The sequence below is a fragment of the Pseudophryne corroboree genome, chromosome 3, assembly GCF_028390025.1.
Source record: "Pseudophryne corroboree isolate aPseCor3 chromosome 3, aPseCor3.hap2, whole genome shotgun sequence".
Lineage (NCBI taxonomy): Eukaryota > Metazoa > Chordata > Amphibia > Anura > Myobatrachidae > Pseudophryne > Pseudophryne corroboree.
This window is the reverse complement of record NC_086446.1, coordinates 116576732-116586887: the sequence shown is the minus strand read 5'-3', so window position 1 is coordinate 116586887 and position 10156 is coordinate 116576732. Positions and strand designations below refer to the sequence as shown.

General features: G+C 42.3%; 40 non-coding genes and 5 pseudogenes across 40 annotated transcripts; all 45 read left to right on the top strand.

Annotated features, from left to right (window-relative positions):
* Window positions 1-17: 17 nt before the first annotated feature.
* On the top strand, window positions 18-136 carry LOC135066374 (5S ribosomal RNA). The gene has a single exon (XR_010252621.1). It is a non-coding gene; the product is annotated as a 5S ribosomal RNA (ribosomal RNA).
* Window positions 137-243: 107 nt separating this feature from the next.
* LOC135065980 (5S ribosomal RNA) lies at window positions 244-362 on the top strand. Its single transcript, XR_010252243.1, has one exon. It is a non-coding gene; the product is annotated as a 5S ribosomal RNA (ribosomal RNA).
* A 107-nt stretch (window positions 363-469) lies between these two features.
* On the top strand, window positions 470-588 carry LOC135066373 (5S ribosomal RNA). The gene has a single exon (XR_010252620.1). It is a non-coding gene; the product is annotated as a 5S ribosomal RNA (ribosomal RNA).
* A 107-nt stretch (window positions 589-695) lies between these two features.
* Window positions 696-814, top strand: LOC135067761 (5S ribosomal RNA). The gene has a single exon (XR_010253971.1). It is a non-coding gene; the product is annotated as a 5S ribosomal RNA (ribosomal RNA).
* A 107-nt stretch (window positions 815-921) lies between these two features.
* On the top strand, window positions 922-1040 carry LOC135070409 (5S ribosomal RNA). Its single transcript, XR_010256575.1, has one exon. It is a non-coding gene; the product is annotated as a 5S ribosomal RNA (ribosomal RNA).
* A 107-nt stretch (window positions 1041-1147) lies between these two features.
* On the top strand, window positions 1148-1266 carry LOC135061810 (5S ribosomal RNA). The gene has a single exon (XR_010248179.1). It is a non-coding gene; the product is annotated as a 5S ribosomal RNA (ribosomal RNA).
* A 107-nt stretch (window positions 1267-1373) lies between these two features.
* Window positions 1374-1492, top strand: LOC135068866 (5S ribosomal RNA). The gene has a single exon (XR_010255057.1). It is a non-coding gene; the product is annotated as a 5S ribosomal RNA (ribosomal RNA).
* Window positions 1493-1599: 107 nt separating this feature from the next.
* LOC135066372 (5S ribosomal RNA) lies at window positions 1600-1718 on the top strand. Its single transcript, XR_010252619.1, has one exon. It is a non-coding gene; the product is annotated as a 5S ribosomal RNA (ribosomal RNA).
* Window positions 1719-1825: 107 nt separating this feature from the next.
* LOC135063354 (5S ribosomal RNA) lies at window positions 1826-1944 on the top strand. The gene has a single exon (XR_010249688.1). It is a non-coding gene; the product is annotated as a 5S ribosomal RNA (ribosomal RNA).
* Window positions 1945-2051: 107 nt separating this feature from the next.
* Window positions 2052-2170, top strand: LOC135065330 (5S ribosomal RNA). The gene has a single exon (XR_010251613.1). It is a non-coding gene; the product is annotated as a 5S ribosomal RNA (ribosomal RNA).
* Window positions 2171-2277: 107 nt separating this feature from the next.
* On the top strand, window positions 2278-2396 carry LOC135066371 (5S ribosomal RNA). Its single transcript, XR_010252618.1, has one exon. It is a non-coding gene; the product is annotated as a 5S ribosomal RNA (ribosomal RNA).
* A 107-nt stretch (window positions 2397-2503) lies between these two features.
* Window positions 2504-2622, top strand: LOC134888363 (5S ribosomal RNA; annotated as a pseudogene).
* A 106-nt stretch (window positions 2623-2728) lies between these two features.
* LOC134891589 (5S ribosomal RNA) lies at window positions 2729-2847 on the top strand (annotated as a pseudogene).
* A 107-nt stretch (window positions 2848-2954) lies between these two features.
* LOC134900096 (5S ribosomal RNA) lies at window positions 2955-3073 on the top strand. The gene has a single exon (XR_010173616.1). It is a non-coding gene; the product is annotated as a 5S ribosomal RNA (ribosomal RNA).
* Window positions 3074-3180: 107 nt separating this feature from the next.
* On the top strand, window positions 3181-3299 carry LOC134900094 (5S ribosomal RNA). The gene has a single exon (XR_010173614.1). It is a non-coding gene; the product is annotated as a 5S ribosomal RNA (ribosomal RNA).
* Window positions 3300-3406: 107 nt separating this feature from the next.
* Window positions 3407-3525, top strand: LOC135066369 (5S ribosomal RNA). The gene has a single exon (XR_010252617.1). It is a non-coding gene; the product is annotated as a 5S ribosomal RNA (ribosomal RNA).
* A 107-nt stretch (window positions 3526-3632) lies between these two features.
* Window positions 3633-3751, top strand: LOC135066773 (5S ribosomal RNA). The gene has a single exon (XR_010253014.1). It is a non-coding gene; the product is annotated as a 5S ribosomal RNA (ribosomal RNA).
* Window positions 3752-3857: 106 nt separating this feature from the next.
* On the top strand, window positions 3858-3976 carry LOC135066368 (5S ribosomal RNA). Its single transcript, XR_010252616.1, has one exon. It is a non-coding gene; the product is annotated as a 5S ribosomal RNA (ribosomal RNA).
* A 107-nt stretch (window positions 3977-4083) lies between these two features.
* Window positions 4084-4202, top strand: LOC135067699 (5S ribosomal RNA). Its single transcript, XR_010253910.1, has one exon. It is a non-coding gene; the product is annotated as a 5S ribosomal RNA (ribosomal RNA).
* A 107-nt stretch (window positions 4203-4309) lies between these two features.
* Window positions 4310-4428, top strand: LOC135065978 (5S ribosomal RNA). The gene has a single exon (XR_010252241.1). It is a non-coding gene; the product is annotated as a 5S ribosomal RNA (ribosomal RNA).
* Window positions 4429-4535: 107 nt separating this feature from the next.
* On the top strand, window positions 4536-4654 carry LOC134901587 (5S ribosomal RNA). Its single transcript, XR_010175073.1, has one exon. It is a non-coding gene; the product is annotated as a 5S ribosomal RNA (ribosomal RNA).
* A 107-nt stretch (window positions 4655-4761) lies between these two features.
* Window positions 4762-4880, top strand: LOC134885867 (5S ribosomal RNA). The gene has a single exon (XR_010169970.1). It is a non-coding gene; the product is annotated as a 5S ribosomal RNA (ribosomal RNA).
* A 107-nt stretch (window positions 4881-4987) lies between these two features.
* On the top strand, window positions 4988-5106 carry LOC135062226 (5S ribosomal RNA). The gene has a single exon (XR_010248580.1). It is a non-coding gene; the product is annotated as a 5S ribosomal RNA (ribosomal RNA).
* Window positions 5107-5213: 107 nt separating this feature from the next.
* LOC134900093 (5S ribosomal RNA) lies at window positions 5214-5332 on the top strand. The gene has a single exon (XR_010173613.1). It is a non-coding gene; the product is annotated as a 5S ribosomal RNA (ribosomal RNA).
* Window positions 5333-5439: 107 nt separating this feature from the next.
* On the top strand, window positions 5440-5558 carry LOC134901254 (5S ribosomal RNA). The gene has a single exon (XR_010174745.1). It is a non-coding gene; the product is annotated as a 5S ribosomal RNA (ribosomal RNA).
* Window positions 5559-5665: 107 nt separating this feature from the next.
* On the top strand, window positions 5666-5784 carry LOC135066367 (5S ribosomal RNA). Its single transcript, XR_010252615.1, has one exon. It is a non-coding gene; the product is annotated as a 5S ribosomal RNA (ribosomal RNA).
* A 107-nt stretch (window positions 5785-5891) lies between these two features.
* On the top strand, window positions 5892-6010 carry LOC134901242 (5S ribosomal RNA). Its single transcript, XR_010174733.1, has one exon. It is a non-coding gene; the product is annotated as a 5S ribosomal RNA (ribosomal RNA).
* Window positions 6011-6117: 107 nt separating this feature from the next.
* Window positions 6118-6236, top strand: LOC135058924 (5S ribosomal RNA). The gene has a single exon (XR_010245346.1). It is a non-coding gene; the product is annotated as a 5S ribosomal RNA (ribosomal RNA).
* Window positions 6237-6343: 107 nt separating this feature from the next.
* LOC135066366 (5S ribosomal RNA) lies at window positions 6344-6462 on the top strand. Its single transcript, XR_010252614.1, has one exon. It is a non-coding gene; the product is annotated as a 5S ribosomal RNA (ribosomal RNA).
* Window positions 6463-6569: 107 nt separating this feature from the next.
* On the top strand, window positions 6570-6688 carry LOC134893785 (5S ribosomal RNA; annotated as a pseudogene).
* Window positions 6689-6795: 107 nt separating this feature from the next.
* LOC134900092 (5S ribosomal RNA) lies at window positions 6796-6914 on the top strand. The gene has a single exon (XR_010173612.1). It is a non-coding gene; the product is annotated as a 5S ribosomal RNA (ribosomal RNA).
* Window positions 6915-7021: 107 nt separating this feature from the next.
* LOC135066365 (5S ribosomal RNA) lies at window positions 7022-7140 on the top strand. Its single transcript, XR_010252613.1, has one exon. It is a non-coding gene; the product is annotated as a 5S ribosomal RNA (ribosomal RNA).
* A 107-nt stretch (window positions 7141-7247) lies between these two features.
* On the top strand, window positions 7248-7366 carry LOC135066363 (5S ribosomal RNA). Its single transcript, XR_010252611.1, has one exon. It is a non-coding gene; the product is annotated as a 5S ribosomal RNA (ribosomal RNA).
* Window positions 7367-7473: 107 nt separating this feature from the next.
* On the top strand, window positions 7474-7592 carry LOC134901231 (5S ribosomal RNA). The gene has a single exon (XR_010174722.1). It is a non-coding gene; the product is annotated as a 5S ribosomal RNA (ribosomal RNA).
* A 107-nt stretch (window positions 7593-7699) lies between these two features.
* On the top strand, window positions 7700-7818 carry LOC135066362 (5S ribosomal RNA). The gene has a single exon (XR_010252610.1). It is a non-coding gene; the product is annotated as a 5S ribosomal RNA (ribosomal RNA).
* A 107-nt stretch (window positions 7819-7925) lies between these two features.
* On the top strand, window positions 7926-8044 carry LOC135066361 (5S ribosomal RNA). Its single transcript, XR_010252609.1, has one exon. It is a non-coding gene; the product is annotated as a 5S ribosomal RNA (ribosomal RNA).
* A 107-nt stretch (window positions 8045-8151) lies between these two features.
* On the top strand, window positions 8152-8270 carry LOC134891394 (5S ribosomal RNA; annotated as a pseudogene).
* Window positions 8271-8377: 107 nt separating this feature from the next.
* Window positions 8378-8496, top strand: LOC134900091 (5S ribosomal RNA). Its single transcript, XR_010173611.1, has one exon. It is a non-coding gene; the product is annotated as a 5S ribosomal RNA (ribosomal RNA).
* Window positions 8497-8603: 107 nt separating this feature from the next.
* On the top strand, window positions 8604-8722 carry LOC134885308 (5S ribosomal RNA). The gene has a single exon (XR_010169426.1). It is a non-coding gene; the product is annotated as a 5S ribosomal RNA (ribosomal RNA).
* Window positions 8723-8829: 107 nt separating this feature from the next.
* Window positions 8830-8948, top strand: LOC135066360 (5S ribosomal RNA). The gene has a single exon (XR_010252608.1). It is a non-coding gene; the product is annotated as a 5S ribosomal RNA (ribosomal RNA).
* Window positions 8949-9055: 107 nt separating this feature from the next.
* LOC134888696 (5S ribosomal RNA) lies at window positions 9056-9174 on the top strand (annotated as a pseudogene).
* Window positions 9175-9281: 107 nt separating this feature from the next.
* On the top strand, window positions 9282-9400 carry LOC135068040 (5S ribosomal RNA). Its single transcript, XR_010254249.1, has one exon. It is a non-coding gene; the product is annotated as a 5S ribosomal RNA (ribosomal RNA).
* A 107-nt stretch (window positions 9401-9507) lies between these two features.
* On the top strand, window positions 9508-9626 carry LOC135068969 (5S ribosomal RNA). Its single transcript, XR_010255160.1, has one exon. It is a non-coding gene; the product is annotated as a 5S ribosomal RNA (ribosomal RNA).
* Window positions 9627-9732: 106 nt separating this feature from the next.
* LOC135067867 (5S ribosomal RNA) lies at window positions 9733-9851 on the top strand. The gene has a single exon (XR_010254075.1). It is a non-coding gene; the product is annotated as a 5S ribosomal RNA (ribosomal RNA).
* Window positions 9852-9958: 107 nt separating this feature from the next.
* LOC134900090 (5S ribosomal RNA) lies at window positions 9959-10077 on the top strand. The gene has a single exon (XR_010173610.1). It is a non-coding gene; the product is annotated as a 5S ribosomal RNA (ribosomal RNA).
* The last annotated feature ends 79 nt before the right edge of the window (window positions 10078-10156 follow it).

Here is a 10156-nt window from a genome sequence, read left to right as displayed (position 1 = left end):
CAGAAACCACAAAGCTCATCTACAGCCACACCACACTGGATACGCCCAATCTCATCTGATCTTGGAAGCTATGCAGTGTTGGGCCTGGTTAGTACTTGGATGGGAGACCACCTGGGAATACAAGGTGCTGTAGATATTTTTATACTGCCAACACCGTTCTGTTGATGCATTCCATTTTCAAACGTATTCATTTATGAACCAGTAGTTAGAAGTAGAAAAGTTCTAACAGAAACCACAAAGCTCATCTGCAGCCACACCACACTGGATACGCCCAAACTCATCTGATCTTGGAAGCTAAGCAGTGTTGGGCCTGGTTAGTACTTGGATGGGAGACCACCTGGGAATACAAGGTGCTGTAGATATTTTTATTCTGCCAACACCGTTCTGTTGATGCATTCCATTTTCAAACGTATTCATTTATGAACCAGTACTTAGAAGTAGAAAAGTTCTAACAGAAACCACAAAGCTCATCTACAGCCACACCACACTGGATACGCCCAATCTCATCTGATCTTGGAAGCTATGCAGTGTTGGGCCTGGTTAGTACTTGGATGGGAGACCACCTGGGAATACAAGGTGCTGTAGATATTTTTATACTGCCAACACCGTTCTGTTGATGCATTCCATTTTCAAACGTATTCATTTATGAACCAGTAGTTAGAAGTAGAAAAGTTCTAACAGAAACCACAAAGCTCATCTGCAGCCACACCACACTGGATACGCCCAACCTCATCTGATCTTGGAAGCTAAGCAGTGTTGGGCCTGGTTAGTACTTGGATGGGAGACCACCTGGGAATACAAGGTGCTGTAGATATTTTTATACTACCAACACCGTTCTGTTGATGCATTCTATTTTCAAACGTATTCATTTATGAACCAGTAGTTAGAAGTAGAAAAGTTCTAACAGAAACCACAAAGCTCATCTACAGCCACACCACACTGGATACGCCCAATCTCATCTGATCTTGGAAGCTAAGCAGTGTTGGGCCTTGTTAGTACTTGGATGGGAGACCACCTGGGAATACAAGGTGCTGTAGATAATTGTATACTGCCAGCACCGTTCTGTTGATGCATTCCATTTTAAAACGTATTCATTTATGAACCAGTAGTTAGAAGTAGAAAAGTTCTAACAGAAACCACGAAGCTCATCTACAGCCACACCACACTGGATACACCCAATCTCATCTGATCTTGGCAGCTAAGCAGTGTTGGGCCTGGTTAGTACTTGGATGGGAGACCACCTGGGAATACAAGGTGCTGTCGATAATTTTATACTGCCAGCACCGTTCTGTTGATGCATTCCATTTTAAAACGTATTCATTTATGAACCAGTAGTTAGAAGTAGAAATGTTCTAACAGAAACCACAAAGTTCATCTACAGCCACACCACACTGGGTACGCCCAATCTCATCTGATCTTGGAAGCTAAGCAGTGTTGGGCCTGGTTAGTACTTGGATAGGAGACCACCTGGGAATACAAGGTGCTGTAGATATTTTTATACTGCCAACACCGTTCTGTTGATGCATTCCATTTTCAAACGTATTCATTTATGAACCAGTAGTTAGAAGTAGAAAAGTTCTAACAGAAACCATAAAGCTCATCTACAGCCACACCACACTGGATACGCCCAATCTCATCTGATCTTGGAAGCTATGCAGTGTTGGGCCTGGTTAGTACTTGGATGGGAGACCACCTGGGAATACAAGGTGCTGTAGATATTTTTATACTGCCAACACCGTTCTGTTGATGCATTCCATTTTCAAACGTATTCATTTATGAACCAGTAGTTAGAAGTAGAAAAGTTCTAACAGAAACCACAAAGCTCATCTACAGCCACACCACACTGGATGCGCCCAATCTCATCTGATCTTGGAAGCTAAGCAGTGTTGGGCCTGGTTAGTACTTGGATGGGAGACCACCTGGGGATACAAGGTGCTGTAGATATTTTTATACTGCCAACACCGTTCTGTTGATGCATTCCATTTTCAAACGTATTCATTTATGAACCAGTAGTTAGAAGTAGAAAAGTTCTAACAGAAACCACAAAGCTCATCTACAGCCACACCACACTGGATACGGCCAATCTCATCTGATCTTGGAAGCTAAGCAGTGTTGGGCCTGGTTAGTACTTGGATGGGAGACCACCTGGGAATACAAGGTGCTGTAGATAATTTTATACTGCCAACACCGTTCTGTTGATGCATTCCATTTTCAAACGTATTCATTTATGAACCAGTACTTAGAAGTAGAAAAGTTCTAACAGAAACCACAAAGCTCATCTACAGCCACACCACACTGGATACGCCCAATCTCATCTGATCTTGGAAGCTATGCAGTGTTGGGCCTGGTTAGTACTTGGATGGGAGACCACCTGGGAATACAAGGTGCTGTAGATATTTTTATACTGCCAACACCGTTCTGTTGATGCATTCCATTTTCAAACGTATTCATTTATGAACCAGTAGTTAGAAGTAGAAAAGTTCTAACAGAAACCACAAACCTCATCTGCAGCCACACCACACTGGATACGCCCAAACTCATCTGATCTTGGAAGCTAAGCAGTGTTGGGCCTGGTTAGTACTTGGATGGGAGACCACCTTTGAATACAAGGTGCTGTAGATATTTTTATACTGCCAACACCGTTTTGTTGATGCATTCCATTTTCAAACGTATTCATTTATGAACCAGTAGTTAGAAGTAGAAATTTCTAACAGAAACCACAAAGCTCATCTACAGCCACACCACACTGGATACGCCCAATCTCATCTGATCTTGGAAGCTATGCAGTGTTGGGCCTGGTTAGTACTTGGATGGGAGACCACCTGTTAATACAAGGTGCTGTAGATATTTTTATACTACCAACACCGTTCTGTTGATGCATTCCATTTTCAAACGTATTTATTTATGAACCAGTAGTTAGAAGTAGAAAAGTTCTAACAGAAACCATAAAGCTCATCTACAGCCACACCACACTGGATACGCCCAATCTCATCTGATCTTGGAAGCTAAGCAGTGTTGGGCCTGGTTAGTACTTGGATGGGAGACCACCTGGGAATACAAGGTGCTGTAGATAATTTTATACTGCCAGCACCGTTCTGTTGATGCATTCCATTTTAAAACGTATTCATTTATGAACCAGTAGTTAGAAGTAGAAAAGTTCTAACAGAAACCACAAAGCTCATCTACAGCCACACCACACTGGATACGCCCAATCTCATCTGATCTTGGAAGCTAAGCAGTGTTGGGCCTGGTTAGTACTTGGATGGGAGACCACCTGGGAATACAAGGTGCTGTAGATATTTTTATACTGCCAACACCGTTCTGTTGATGCATTCCATTTTCAAACGTATTCATTTATGAACCAGTAGTTAGAAGTAGAAAAGTTCTAACAGAAACCACAAAGCTCATCTACAGCCACACCACACTGGATACGCCCAATCTCATCTGATCTTGGAAGCTATGCAGTGTTGGGCCTGGTTAGTACTTGGATGGGAGACCACCTGGGAATACAAGGTGCTGTAGATATTTTTATACTGCCAACACCGTTCTGTTGATGCATTCCATTTTCAAACGTATTCATTTATGAACCAGTAGTTAGAAGTAGAAAAGTTCTAACAGAAACCACAAAGCTCATCTACAGCCACACCACACTGGATACGCCCAATCTCATCTGATCTTGGAAGCTAAGCAGTGTTGGGCCTGGTTAGTACTTGGATGGGAGACCACCTTTGAATACAAGGTGCTGTAGATATTTTTATACTGCCAACACCGTTCTGTTGATGCATTCCATTTTCAAACGTATTCATTTATGAACCAGTAGTTAGAAGTAGAAATTTCTAACAGAAACCACAAAGCTCATCTACAGCCACACCACACTGGATACGCCCAATCTCATCTGATCTTGGAAGCTATGCAGTGTTGGGCCTGGTTAGTACTTGGATGGGAGACCACCTGGGAATACAAGGTGCTGTAGATATTTTTATACTGCCAACACCGTTCTGTTGATGCATTCCATTTTCAAACGTATTCATTTATGAACCAGTACTTAGAAGTAGAAAAGTTCTAACAGAAACCACAAAGCTCATCTACAGCCACACCACACTGGATACGCCCAATCTCATCTGATCTTGGAAGCTATGCAGTGTTGGGCCTGTTTAGTACTTGGATGGGAGACCACCTGGGAAAACAAGGTGCTGTAGATATTTTTATACTGCCAACACCGTTCTGTTGATGCATTCCATTTTCAAACGTATTCATTTATGAACCAGTAGTTAGAAGTAGAAAAGTTCTAACAGAAACCACAAAGCTCATCTGCAGCCACACCACACTGGATACGCCCAAACTCATCTGATCTTGGAAGCTAAGCAGTGTTGGGCCTGGTTAGTACTTGGATGGGAGACCACCTGGGAATACAAGGTGCTGTAGATAATTTTATACTACCAACACCGTTCTGTTGATGCATTCTATTTTCAAACGTATTCATTTATGAACCAGTAGTTAGAAGTAGAAAAGTTCTAACAGAAACCATAAAGCTCATCTACAGCCACACCACACTGGATACACCCAATCTCATCTGATCTTGGAAGCTAAGCAGTGTTGGGCCTGGTTAGTACTTGGATGGGAGACCACCTTGGAATACAAGGTGCTGTAGATAATTGTATACTGCCAGCACCGTTCTGTTGATGCATTCCATTTTAAAACGTATTCATTTATGAACCAGTAGTTAGAAGTAGAAAAGTTCTAACAGAAACCGCGAAGCTCATCTACAGCCACACCACACTGGATACACCCAATCTCATCTGATCTTGGAAGCTAAGCAGTGTTGGGCCTGGTTAGAACTTGGATGGGAGACCACCTGGGAATACAAGGTGCTGTCGATAATTTTATACTGCCAGCACCGTTCTGTTGATGCATTCCATTTTAAAACGTATTCATTTATGAACCAGTAGTTAGAAGTAGAAATGTTCTAACAGAAACCACAAAATTCATCTACAGCCACACCACACTGGATACGCCCAATCTCATCTGATCTTGGAAGCTAAGCAGTGTTGGGCCTGGTTAGTACTTGGATGGGAGACCACCTGGGAATACAAGGTGCTGTCGATAATTTTATACTGCCAGCACCGTTCTGTTGATGCATTCCATTTTAAAACGTATTCATTTATGAACCAGTAGTTAGAAGTAGAAAAGTTCTAACAGAAACCATAAAGCTCATCTACAGCCACACCACACTGGATACGCCCAATCTCATCTGATCTTGGAAGCTAAGCAGTGTTGGGCCTGGTTAGTACTTGGATGGGAGACCACCTGGGAATACAAGGTGCTGTAGATATTTTTATACTGCCAACACCGTTCTGTTGATGCATTCCATTTTCAAACGTATTCATTTATGAACCAGTAGTTAGAAGTAGAAAAGTTCTAACAGAAACCACAAAGCTCATCTACAGCCACACCACACTGGATGCGCCCAATCTCATCTGATCTTGGAAGCTAAGCAGTGTTGGGCCTGGTTAGTACTTGGATGGGAGACCACCTGGGAATACAAGGTGCTGTAGATATTTTTATACTGCCAACACCGTTCTGTTGATGCATTCCATTTTCAAACGTATTCATTTATGAACCAGTAGTTAGAAGTAGAAAAGTTCTAACAGAAACAACAAAGCTCATCTACAGCCACACCACACTGGATACGCCCAATCTCATCTGATCTTGGAAGCTATGCAGTGTTGGGCCTGGTTAGTACTTGGATGGGAGACCACCTGGGAATACAAGGTGCTGTAGATATTTTTATACTGCCAACACCGTTCTGTTGATGCATTCCATTTTCAAACGTATTCATTTATGAACCAGTAGTTAGAAGTAGAAAAGTTCTAACAGAAACCACAAAGCTCATCTACAGCCACACCACACTGGATGCGCCCAATCTCATCTGATCTTGGAAGCTAAGCAGTGTTGGGCCTGGTTAGTACTTGGATGGGAGACCACCTGGGAATACAAGGTGCTGTAGATATTTTTATACTGCCAACACCGTTCTGTTGATGCATTCCATTTTCAAACGTATTCATTTATGAACCAGTAGTTAGAAGTAGAAAAGTTCTAACAGAAACCACAAAGCTCATCTACAGCCACACCACACTGGATACGCCCAATCTCATCTGATCTTGGAAGCGAAGCAGTGTTGGGCCTGGTTAGTACTTGGATGGGAGACCACCTGGGAATACAAGGTGCTGTAGATATTTTTATACTGCCAACACCGTTCTGTTGATGCATTCCATTTTCAAACGTATTCATTTATGAACCAGTACTTAGAAGTAGAAAAGTTCTAACAGAAACCACAAAGCTCATCTACAGCCACACCACACTGGATACGCCCAATCTCATCTGATCTTGGAAGCTATGCAGTGTTGGGCCTGGTTAGTACTTGGATGGGAGACCACCTGGGAATACAAGGTGCTGTAGATATTTTTATACTGCCAACACCGTTCTGTTGATGCATTCCATTTTCAAACGTATTCATTTATGAACCAGTAGTTAGAAGTAGAAAAGTTCTAACAGAAACCACAAACCTCATCTGCAGCCACACCACACTGGATACGCCCAAACTCATCTGATCTTGGAAGCTAAGCAGTGTTGGGCCTGGTTAGTACTTGGATGGGAGACTACCTGTTAATACAAGGTGCTGTAGATATTTTTATACTACCAACACCGTTCTGTTGATGCATTCCATTTTCAAACGTATTTATTTATGAACCAGTAGTTAGAAGTAGAAAAGTTCTAACAGAAACCATAAAGCTCATCTACAGCCACACCACACTGGATACGCCCAATCTCATCTGATCTTGGAAGCTAAGCAGTGTTGGGCCTGGTTAGTACTTGGATGGGAGACCACCTGGGAATACAAGGTGCTGTAGATAATTTTATACTGCCAGCACCGTTCTGTTGATGCATTGCATTTTAAAACGTATTCATTTATGAACCAGTAGTTAGAAGTAGAAAAGTTCTAACAGAAACCACAAAGCTCATCTACAGCCACACCACACTGGATACGCCCAATCTCATCTGATCTTGGAAGCTATGCAGTGTTGGGCCTGGTTAGTACTTGGATGGGAGACCACCTGGGAATACAAGGTGCTGTAGATATTTTTATACTGCCAACACCGTTCTGTTGATGCATTCCATTTTCAAACGTATTCATTTATGAACCAGTAGTTAGAAGTAGAAAAGTTCTAACAGAAACAACAAAGCTCATCTACAGCCACACCACACTGGATACGCCCAATCTCATCTGATCTTGGAAGCTATGCAGTGTTGGGCCTGGTTAGTACTTGGATGGGAGACCACCTGGGAATACAAGGTGCTGTAGATATTTTTATACTGCCAACACCGTTCTGTTGATGCATTCCATTTTCAAACGTATTCATTTATGAACCAGTAGTTAGAAGTAGAAAAGTTCTAACAGAAACCACAAAGCTCATCTACAGCCACACCACACTGGATGCGCCCAATCTCATCTGATCTTGGAAGCTAAGCAGTGTTGGGCCTGGTTAGTACTTGGATGGGAGACCACCTGGGAATACAAGGTGCTGTAGATATTTTTATACTGCCAACACCGTTCTGTTGATGCATTCCATTTTCAAACGTATTCATTTATGAACCAGTAGTTAGAAGTAGAAAAGTTCTAACAGAAACCACAAAGCTCATCTACAGCCACACCACACTGGATACGCCCAATCTCATCTGATCTTGGAAGCTATGCAGTGTTGGGCCTGGTTAGTACTTGGATGGGAGACCACCTGGGAATACAAGGTGCTGTAGATATTTTTATACTGCCAACACCGTTCTGTTGATGCATTCCATTTTCAAACGTATTCATTTATGAACCAGTACTTAGAAGTAGAAAAGTTCTAACAGAAACCACAAAGCTCATCTACAGCCACACCACACTGGATACGCCCAATCTCATCTGATCTTGGAAGCTATGCAGTGTTGGGCCTGGTTAGTACTTGGATGGGAGACCACCTGGGAATACAAGGTGCTGTAGATATTTTTATACTGCCAACACCGTTCTGTTGATGCATTCCATTTTCAAACGTATTCATTTATGAACCAGTAGTTAGAAGTAGAAAAGTTCTAACAGAAACCACAAACCTCATCTGCAGCCACACCACACTGGATACGCCCAAACTCATCTGATCTTGGAAGCTAAGCAGTGTTGGGCCTGGTTAGTACTTGGATGGGAGACCACCTGTTAATACAAGGTGCTGTAGATATTTTTATACTACCAACACTGTTCTGTTGATGCATTCCATTTTCAAACGTATTTATTTATGAACCAGTAGTTAGAAGTAGAAAAGTTCTAACAGAAACCATAAAGCTCATCTACAGCCACACCACACTGGATACGCCCAATCTCATCTGATCTTGGAAGCTAAGCAGTGTTGGGCCTGGTTAGTACTTGGATGGGAGACCACCTGGGAATACAAGGTGCTGTAGATAATTTTATACTGCCAGCACCGTTCTGTTGATGCATTCCATTTTAAAACGTATTCATTTATGAACCAGTAGTTAGAAGTAGAAAAGTTCTAACAGAAACCACAAAGCTCATCTACAGCCACACCACACTGGATACGCCCAAACTCATCTGATCTTGGAAGCTATGCAGTGTTGGGCCTGGTTAGTACTTGGATGGGAGACCACCTGGGAATACAAGGTGCTGTAGATATTTTTATACTGCCAACACCGTTCTGTTGATGCATTCCATTTTCAAACGTATTCATTTATGAACCAGTACTTAGAAGTAGAAAAGTTCTAACAGAAACTACAAAGCTCATCTACAGCCACACCACACTGGATACGCCCAATCTCATCTGATCTTGGAAGCTATGCAGTGTTGGGCCTGGTTAGTACTTGGATGGGAGACCACCTGGGAATACAAGGTGCTGTAGATATTTTTATACTGCCAACACCGTTCTGTTGATGCATTCCATTTTCAAACGTATTCATTTATGAACCAGTAGTTAGAAGTAGAAAAGTTCTAACAGAAACCACAAAGCTCATCTACAGCCACAGCACACTGGATACGCCCAATCTCATCTGATCTTGGAAGCTATGCAGTGTTGGGCCTGGTTAGTACTTGGATGGGAGACCACCTGGGAATACAAGGTGCTGTAGATATTTTTATACTGCCAACACCGTTCTGTTGATGCATTCCATTTTCAAACGTATTCATTTATGAACCAGTAGTTAGAAGTAGAAAAGTTCTAACAGAAACCACAAATCTCATCTACAGCCACACCACACTGGATACGCCCAATCTCATCTGATTTTGGAAGCTAAGCAGTGTTGGGCCTGGTTAGTACTTGGATGGGAGACCACCTGGGAATACAAGGTGCTGTAGACATTTTTATACTGCCAACACCGTTCTGTTGATGCATTCCATTTTCAAACGTATTCATTTATGAACCAGTAGTTAGAAGTAGAAAAGTTCTAACAGAAACCACAAAGCGCATCTGCAGCCACACCATACTGGATACGCCCAAACTCATCTGATCTTGGAAGCTAAGCAGTGTTGGGCCTGGTTAGTACTTGGATGGGAGACCACCTGGGAATACAAGGTGCTGTAGATTTTTTATACTATCAACACCGTTCTGTTGATGCATTCCATTTTCAAACGTATTCATTTATGAACCAGTAGTTAGAAGTAGAAAAGTTCTAACAGAAACCATAAAGCTCATCTACAGCCACACCACAGTGGATACGCCCAATCTCATCTGATCTTGGAAGCTAAGCAGTGTTGGGCCTGATTAGTACTTGGATGGGAGACCACTTGGGAATACAAGGTGCTGTAGATATTTTTATACTGCCAACACCGTTCGGTTGATGCATTCCATTTTCAAACGTATTCATTTATGAACCAGTACTTAGAAGTAGAAAAGTTCTAACAGAAACCACAAAGCTCATCTACAGCCACACCACACTGGATACGCCCAATCTCATCTGATCTTGGAAGCTAAGCAGTGTTGGGCCTGGTTAGTACTTGGATGGGAGACCACCTGGGAATACAAGGTGCTGTAGATATTTTTATACTGCCAACACCGTTCTGTTGATGCATTCCATTTTCGAACGTATTCATTTATTAACCAGTAGTTAGAAGTAG